The following is a 9,691-nucleotide window of genomic DNA, read 5'->3' as shown; positions in this document are numbered from 1 at the left end:
AATAATCTATTAAACTGCTTAATGTCATATAGAAACACAGGTTCCCTTTAGCTCAGTTTTACAATGTTGACACCTACAGCTATACTACTTTCCTTCTTTATAAGTGACATGTGTGTTTTCTTGGTATGAAAAGCTGAATCTGTCATTACAGTTCCATTAGTAATTGAACATGGCTCTTTATATTAATTAAAAAATGTGATGGACATACCCATTGCACTCATTATAGCAGCCCATCAAAAACTGCCAGCTGTAAAAATGACACTTCCCCTATGTTAGTGCATGATGGTTCTTCCTGGATGGGTTTCTCTGAGGAAAGGGGAGTAAGCCCTTCTCTGTAATCACCTGTTGCCATTTTTACATCCACCTGTACATAATTCACTACTGTCACTGTGAAGATGTTTCCTAAGTTTATGTAACATAATGATAAAGACAGAAGCAATTTATTTTTTCATTGAAGATTTGGATTACAGGAAATCTTTAAAGCTGTCAAAATGGAGTCTGAAGAAAGAAAAAAATATGCAACAAATAAGAAGACAGAAATCAATAACAGAGGAAGGGATTTATTTACACATTCAAGGCAAGCAGGACTTGCATGGTACCAAATTGCCAATGGGTAATATGACATCACAGCCACACAATTACTTTATTTACTTCAAGTCACCTTTCACTGAGTGCTGGTGGCCATCATTTTAATGTCTCTGAGACCTGCAATAGCAGGTTTATGCCTAACAATCGTGTATGTTTAAGAGATCAAGATGTTTTGACCTAGATTTGTCATATTACATTTACCAAATAAATTCGAAAACCACACTATGATTTATTGGACAGAATGTGAATTTGGAATTTGACATTACAGTTAGGGTAATGCATACTATCTTATTGCTATTGCTTAATCTAAGGATAATTGGAAAGCTTTATTTATATGCTGTAAACCGTATGACAGTCGCTTGTCTACTTGTCTATGAACTGTAATGTATTAGGCATTTCCTAAACCTTACATAATGAATAGCTACCGTGACCGATCTTGTAAGTGTAAAATCAGATTTCGCTTATTATAATGTTGTCTAATATAGGCATCTGTGGCTTGCTGTGAGTCATAGAATTATTGCATCATATGAAGTCAGGTCATAGATTCCAAATGCCATCAAACCCACTACACACAAAATCTGGGCCCCAGGTGTCAGGGTTTTGTACAATTTTTAGTTTATACTATTGATTATAAGCTAACAAGTGCCTAGACAGCCAGAGGCATCACTAAAACACGACCAGGGAAACCTTGGCTTCTGAATCCAACAAACACCTAATTCAGTCACTCCATCAATACCAGATTAATGTTATTTTTATGTGTTAGGTTTTTCTTTTTCCCCCCACATCCTAACATCTAGATATGGGAGAGGTACTAATGGAAAGATGACTATAAAGCCACCTTGCTTATAGACTTGAGAATCTGGGGGATTGATCTCATAGGCTCATATACACAATGAGTCAGATTACACTTATCAAGAAATGTATGTAATACAGTGGGATGTATTGCTTATTATCAAGGGAGATGAATTTCAAAGCCACCCTTTGTGTTTGCCAGAATCATCGATTGCATGACAATGCAAACCAGTTATCAAATACTGGGTTTGCAATTTATCTCTGCCATGTTGATGTTTTGATTTAACCTGATGCTAAAATTTATTTCTAAAAGAATCCTTGCCCACATGATAATTTTTATTATAATTATTACTATTATAATACATTAAAATTAGTTTTCTGCCTGCAGTAGTTGGACATATTGTCAGCTGACAATTTCCACCAAATGTCTGTAACAGATACAGGTAGATTGGTTTCAGAAGACGTCCACAGGCTCAGGCTAGCAGTGCTGGTTTAAAGTTCATGTCTGTGCTTTTGGTTGAGACTGTTGGAGTGTTTCTGCATGGCTCCCGTTGACCGCGGCAGTCTATGGCATGCCTCATGTTCACTTCAAAGTTCAAAAACTTCAGAGGTTTTGTCAATGGTGCTGGGATTTCTCCTGATGCTAATCAGCGAGCTCCATGAAGGCTTTGAAATGTAGCAAGATCAGAATGGGAGAGATAAAAGACGTGGCTATCTTCACTGAGTTACCATTAGCCAACCCCCAAAAGAGGACCCAAACACATCCTGGTGGGATTGGAAACATCTGTGGATTTCAGCTTAATTGTTTGGGGGGGAGGGGGAATTTACTTCAGTATCGATGAGTATTATTTATTACTGCAGCTGATCTTCAGCACAGAAATATGTATTGGATGTGGAGTGCAAAACCAATCTTAACCATTAGTTCATCACTAATTTGTTCTGGATCATTACCCAATTGCCAAATCTGACTAGAGCTTTAGTAATTCAGATTATAACAAGATTGAGTGACTTTGGTGTCAGAAAATCTTAATGATTAGTCTCTTCTCTATGTACGTGATCTAGTTTCTGAACTTGGAGCTCTTCCAGCTCTCCCTGCCGTGTGAGCGCACTACACGCATGCCTGAGTGCATTCTTTTCACAGGCTGTAGCACATGCATGACTGATGTTCGCTGGATATCCTTGAATGGTTTTCAGGCTCAGGAGAACAGACATGTGTCAGAGTCCACCCATAGGGCAATACAGATACCCTGTACATGGGTCTTTCCCTTTGTGCCTCTGTCATACACCCCAGACCTCTCAGATTTTGCTGCTGGGCTCCACCATGCTCTGGAAAAACCAAACTGACATTAATCTGGTCGCCATCTATGACCAGCATATTTCATGTTCACAATTGATTGAATTAGGAGTTGACTGGGTTCAGAGGCTCAGATACTCTTTAACTGGTTCTGTTATTGTGGCCCCTCTGACTGCCTAGGCCTTTGTTAGCTTATACTACTATAAAGGGAGAGTTCCTTCAATTTCTGTGTCTTCAACCTCTATTTCTGGAACTTGGTGTATCTTGAATGATCACACTAATGATCACATGACTGTATATTAGCAGACCTACAGCAAATCGCAAATAAATGACACAGCAAGTATAAGAAAAGGGAACAGCAGCCCATAGTGCTTACAAATATGTTAACCAAGAAAAAGGCCAAGTAAGAAACTCAGATTTTCTGAAATTCACATCCATTGTGAGATGTTTGGAAACATGTAGGTCAGGGTTAGGAAAATTCAGTCCTCAAGGGGTGAAGGTGTTCGTGATTTTCATTCCACACCAATTCTTGATCACTTAATTTAAGTTTTTATTAGGATAAGATTAAGTCTTAATCAGTTCATAATTTAAATGTACTATCAAGCCTGCAAAGAACCCAACCAACCAAGACTGGAATTGCCTGCCCCTGATGTAGCATTTCTTAATAAAATTTGTTCATCCGATTTATGGAATATTATGTCGTGGTCCTTTATTTTACATCCTAGATGGTCCTAAAGGTGTTAAATGGGTGGCTTTTGGGCTGTAAAGCTGGAATAGTTTGTTGTGTTGCAGATCCTGTAATTGTTCATATGAAAACCTAAAAAGACCATTCTTCTTCACTTTAATTACTACAACCACAAATAATAAAACTGCCTCTTAAACGTTGAGGGGAGAAAAACGTCAACAAAATTTAGTAAATTAATTAACATACTTTTAAAGATGCATCTTTACATGAAATCATGCTCACAGTGAACAGAAAAAAAAAAACTGTTGAGAATTACCCATTATCTCCTCTGTGGGTTGTAACTTGAAACAACAGCAACATCTGCTGGTGGCCTTGTGAAGTTCTGTACAAGGTATATTGTAGATTGAAATACCTCTATCCAGGATTGTTCTATCATGGTGATTGTATGTGAATAAACTTTTATATTTCTTAAATGTTAATACCCATCTCTGATAATAAAAACACTGAAAGAAAATTATCTAGTTAGAAAAGTCACTGATTTTTTTTAAATACATGTACTGAATGTTTATTTGTTTGTTGTTATTATTATTATTGTTGTGTCTGTGGTTGTTATTTAGTTGTAGTAGTAGTACATTATAATTATATTATTGCCCTGTCCCAAGGTAACTCGCTTTCAAAAAAACAATTACATTCATGTACCAAAATCTAGAAGATACACTTTACAATCAAAACAAATCACTTACTTCATATAACCAAGGAAGGATCATGCTATTGTTTTCAGTATTATTATTTTATCTTCAGAGGTGAAGACACATCCAATGATCTTATTAAGAACAACGTTAAAAACTGATAAATTGACTCTGATACAGTATCTTTGGACTGCGTTATATTTGTACTTGCCTACTTCATAGAGGAGGTTAGCATTATTTTCAATACCATTACTATGTGGCCTTGGTCGTGCAGAAAGTTGAGGATGGTAGGAAAAATAATTAGTTTCTTTCTCATTTAAATGCAATTTATGGGATCACAGTACTCACTATGGCGAAGGGTATGTTGATTGATTACAATTCTGTTCATTTTAGTTTTCAAGAGAAATACACATAGTTCTGTTGTACTCAAACCTTGAAAGCTTTCCATCCCAGGAGTTTTAATTCATCATCTCAGCATTCCTATTTATTTTTTCATGAACAGCAGAATATTTGCTGTTAGAGCACTGAACCTTAGAAACCTTCATATCTGTGAAGAGAGAAGAAACAGAAAAGCAAGGGGAAACAAGACCATCCTTGTGATCACCAGAGTTTAAAAGTGGCCGACTTCAGCAATGCATTTCATTATTTATTTTCAAATATATTTATTATCTATCTTTACTTTTTTTTCCTTCTGCATATATCCCTTTCCTGTCCTGAAAGGGCTTAGCTGTTATTTTACCCCACACAAAAGTATGATTTTACACCAGTATAGAAAATGCTGAACTGAGGAATTCACAAAATCTCTATTCTTTAAAATATTATGAGCCACTTTAATTCCAGAAACAGCAGGTATATTGCAGAGTGAGAGGGAAGCCTGTATTTTCTATAGTTTAATATTCAAAAACAATGTTGTGATATGTATTTTCTTTACAAACATTATATGAGTTACAATGTAGGAATATTAAGGCCTTTGTATACATATTTTGTAGAATATATGATATATGTGAAATATTTAGATGTTTTCAATATTTTTAATCCTATTTCTCCTTACAATTGTGCTTTATATTTAATTTAATTTGGCAATTTTCAGAATGGAACAACTAAGTCATGTCTTAGTAGTTTGCTCTGAAGTGAGGAATAGAAAATAATACATTTAAATGACATGTTCAGACACCCATTATAGTTTATATTCCCTTTCTTTTGCCACAAGGAAAAAGGTTTCATCTTGATTTATTATTAAATAAATTATTATGAAGAAAATGACAAGGCAGGAGTACAATCTTCAGTCATAGAGGTCAAGAGTGCAACTTGAACATTTTTCCACACCTAGCACAATGTACAAATCTCAGTTGCACTATTTTTCTTAATCCATGTTAAAAAATGTAAACAGAGGTCTGCACAGATGTGGTTGAAAGCTAATTAGCACTTTATTTTTGCGTCATATAGCCTGGTATTTTAAAATATGATGCAAATATCTGTGGTCGTATTGAATCCTTTACATTAAACATTGTGACTGAACTCTGAACTGAAGGCTTAAGAATCCTATGTATTGTCTTTGAAGAAAAATAACTGAAATCTAAAGAACAGACGAGAAGCGGGGATGAGCTGTCCTCTCCCCTCTTCTAATTAGCCTAATTAACTTGGATTACGGTGATAATAATTTCAAATCTTTGGAGAAAACATCTTGTTTCCATTCACACAAAAAAAGGCAGTGAGGCTAATTAAGTGAATGAACTAGAGATACATTCAAAGGGGTAGGCCAAGAAAATACCCTTTAAAATCATAAGGGATGTGTAAACCTCTTTTCAATGCTCTGAAGTGGCAGCCCTTTCACCCACAGTAAAGAATCTAGGTTATCTTTCAACATAAATAATTCAGTCCAGGCCTGGTCATTTAAAAGGCCCAGCCCTGGATTGGTCTTGTCCAACATCGGAAAAGTAACCTATGAAAAGCAAACTGAACGGATCACTTTGCTAAACAAAAGTTAGTATTGCACTCACGATCTTTCGGGAGATGCTCTGGGGAGACTGAACTACATTTCCCTGTCAGATATAAGCTGCTGTTCTTACGGACATGAGAGACTATTAAAATAAGGTATACATTAGGAAGTGCTCTGTGGCTGGGTAGGTTTATGCCTTGAGGATCCCAGCTCTTTCCAAATAACTCAAAATCCCTGCACCTCTGATTTGGAAATATATACAGCTCTCTGACAGAAAGCCCGTGGCAGGAAAGGGAGGAAGCAGGAGATAGAAACGGCAGCTAAGGTTAGGGGGAGAATAAGCAAAAACAACTGTGTTCAAATTGGTTAAGTAATTAACATACTGAAGGAATACATGAAATCTATAGCTCAAGCAGACAGCCAGAAGCTGTACAAGGCTTTAGACTTTGAACAGTATCAACATACAGCCGTATCAATTGCAGAATTATGTAAAAAGGAATTCTAATTCCCAGATGCTCGTCGGGTCTTGACTCAACAGTTATAGTCTTCAATGTTAATGTATAAATGTCTGGCTTTCAATACGTTTGTTCAAAGTGGGCTAGATTATCAATATTTTCCTTTTTTGAAATAAAATTGTTCTCGACTGCCTATCTTTGTAATTCCTGATCAAATTCAGAACATTCACAAACATAAAGGCAAAGGAAAATCCAGATGGTTGCAACGTCTCTGTCGTAACACTTGTGCACAGCAAACGACATAAATATGACCTAATTAATTACCTCGGCCTGTTACCTACAATATTCTTCTCATTGAGGTTCTTACAAACACCAACTGAGCTCCCTGCAGTCAAATTAAAAATCGTGAGTATTCATCATAGTGTCAAAAATCATACTACGACCGTTGCGTTTTCATGGTGAACCAAAGTTACATAAATAAACGAGTTATTTCATTTGTCACAAGACGGTGTTTAGGCACAGATTGAGGACACCTACAAAAGCAGAAGGATTGGAGGTTTCATTAGTAGGAGATCTCTTAAACTTTTTCAATATGTAGTTCCTAGTGACCAGTATACTTTATATGATATGCTTTTGTATTGATGTAGATCACAATAGGAAACCTTAAATTGTACAATCGGATATAAAAAGTGCTGATCTGAATATTAATTCCCCCCCTTTTTTGACAGTGGTAAACAGGGGTGGATAATAATCATATTAATGTTTTTGACAAGGGATGGCTCTCCCAATTATCAAGAAAATGAAACCTGCAGGAACTAAATAATAAATGTAATGCATGAAGGACATTTTAACATTGATGCAAAACTTCTGACAGAATTGTTCCTCTCTCTCCATAGTAGCTTTTATACAAAAGCTCATTTGGAGATTTATGTTTACAGCTTCACGGGTGAAAATAACAATCTTTTTTTTTTTTTTTTTTTTTTTTTCACCGGCAGACAGATGCTTCTCAGTAGGACTCGACGCAGCGAGGACTCCCACTGTCTTTCACTCTTTCTCTCATCTTTTTGGCATCTCTGACAGCATGAGCAAACCACACTAATGACCTGAACCTTGGCAGACAGTAAAGGCGTGAATGAATATGCACCATTCTTCTGTCAAAAAGCTTAATGGGAAAGATTTCTTACAAATACAAAGGGAAAAAAATGCAGGGCACAGAAGGTAAATAAAGACAACAAATACATTTTTATGAAAGGGGAAAAGCAATTTTGAAATCATTGTTATTGAGTGGACTGTTGCTTCAGAGTTTCCAAGTGTTTAAATACAGAACAATGGATGACCTTCAGGTTATTACAGGGAAATCACTCTTGTTGCCAATAAAATAAAACTGCAGAACTCTATGTGTAAAAGGAAATATTTTAATTTTGCTTTAAGCATTCAAGTTTGAATTATAATGTGTTAAAGATAAATAACACTTTTAATTGTTTTTACTGCAGTTTATTGTCCTTCTGATGCAGCATTAGATTTCTGTGACTTGCAGATTGTTAGGCCAAGTGTGCACATTATTATTATTATTATTATTATTATTATTATTAGTAGTAGTAGTAGTAGTAGTAGTAGTAGTAGTAGTAGTAGTAGTAACATGAGCATGGTTGGTATAATAGAGCCTATGTACAGTGTTCATTTATAATTTATTACCAATTCACAGAGATATAATGTTCTTAATTTCCAGGAAAGAAGAAACCCATTAAGTTGGTGCATACAACCCAATTTAATTCACCGTGTAAATACAGTGCATCTCCCACTTAATAAACCATTACTATATATTTCTGTAGCAATTTGTTGTTGAATGAAGAAAGCATAAGAAGCATTGCATTATTAAAATAACACATTCCAGCTGAAATAAAGTACCCTGAACCCTGGGTCCAATGGGAATTTTTTTTTATAGATGTTTATATACAAGTATAATATATTTATATCAGTATAGTTTTGCATTTTCAATTTAAAGTTTCTGTAAATTAACATTAACAACAAAGGAACATGAACTATTGGCAGCTTGTTTCCATTGGCAATTCAATGGTTCTGTTAACAGACGGCAGGCACACTTGACAACTGGGGACCCCATGGACCCTTAAAAAGTAATCTGCAGATGTGGGTGTTGATTTTCTCTCTGTGTGTATACCATCATCTGCTCATTATATTTTGTATGTATCCATAGTTGGTCTGTAGGGAAAAATATTAAAAATTATGCATAGAGGGAAAGCGAGAACAGAACTGAAACCAGATTTGGGCTTCATTTTCTGATATTTTCTGTTCTTACATTTTGTTTGAGACAAATAAAGACTCATTCTGGCTGTCATTCTGCTTTCATGATTTGATTTTGTCCCCAAAGAGGGCCCTCCCAAGCTGTTTTCACAAACCTGTTCATCCAGTATCCACCATTTTACACGACAATAACTACCCATGGAGCTTTTCCCTGCATCGGTGTGGGTGTGAAACACAGTGGATTACTGGAGAGGCAAAAATTAAACCACTGAATAAATTAATGAAATCATAATGGGCTAAAAATGTGTGAATTCTTATAAAGGGGACACAATGTATTCTGCCAAGATTCCTTAAGAAAAGCAAAACCTGGTCTTTGTTAGAAGCAGCCCAATGGGGAAGCAGGGCAAATCCGATAATTAGTCGGAGTAGGGGAGCATTGAAGCAGGCCGTAAGGAAATAAGCCGTACGGGCTCTTGAAATGGGTTGGAAAGCATTTTCTGGCAAAGGGCTTAAATTGGGGCACTTAAATAACAGCTGGGTTACTAAAGTGCTGCTTTCCAAGTGCAGGAATGCTGAAAAGTAAAAGCTCTGTAGATGGCACGGGGGCCTTGGGGACTGTTAAGAAAAAGACACCATCTGATCTGAGTCTCTGAAGACTCTCTCTAACTTCTCTGTGATGAGCAAATAAGGCCAGGATGTCTGTCAAAAGGATTTTAGAAACAAAGATGTCCCGTTAGTACTCTGTGATAAAAAAAAAAATATATATATATATATATAGTACATTGTTATGTAATTGAGGAAGGCAAAACAAATCAAATAATCAGTGCTCAGGTCTATATTGGCATGAACTCTATTTTTGTGGTATTTTTATCATGGTAATAATCATGGTCCAGTGCACCTTCAAATCACTATCCATGTTTCATTCAAGGGGGGAAAAAGATTTCAAATATATCTCCTTGTGCATTGTAGGCATGCTTTTTAATTATT

The sequence above is a fragment of the Amia ocellicauda genome, chromosome 10 (genome assembly GCF_036373705.1).
Source record: "Amia ocellicauda isolate fAmiCal2 chromosome 10, fAmiCal2.hap1, whole genome shotgun sequence".
NCBI lineage: Eukaryota > Metazoa > Chordata > Actinopteri > Amiiformes > Amiidae > Amia > Amia ocellicauda.
Note: the sequence above shows the minus strand (reverse complement) of the source record.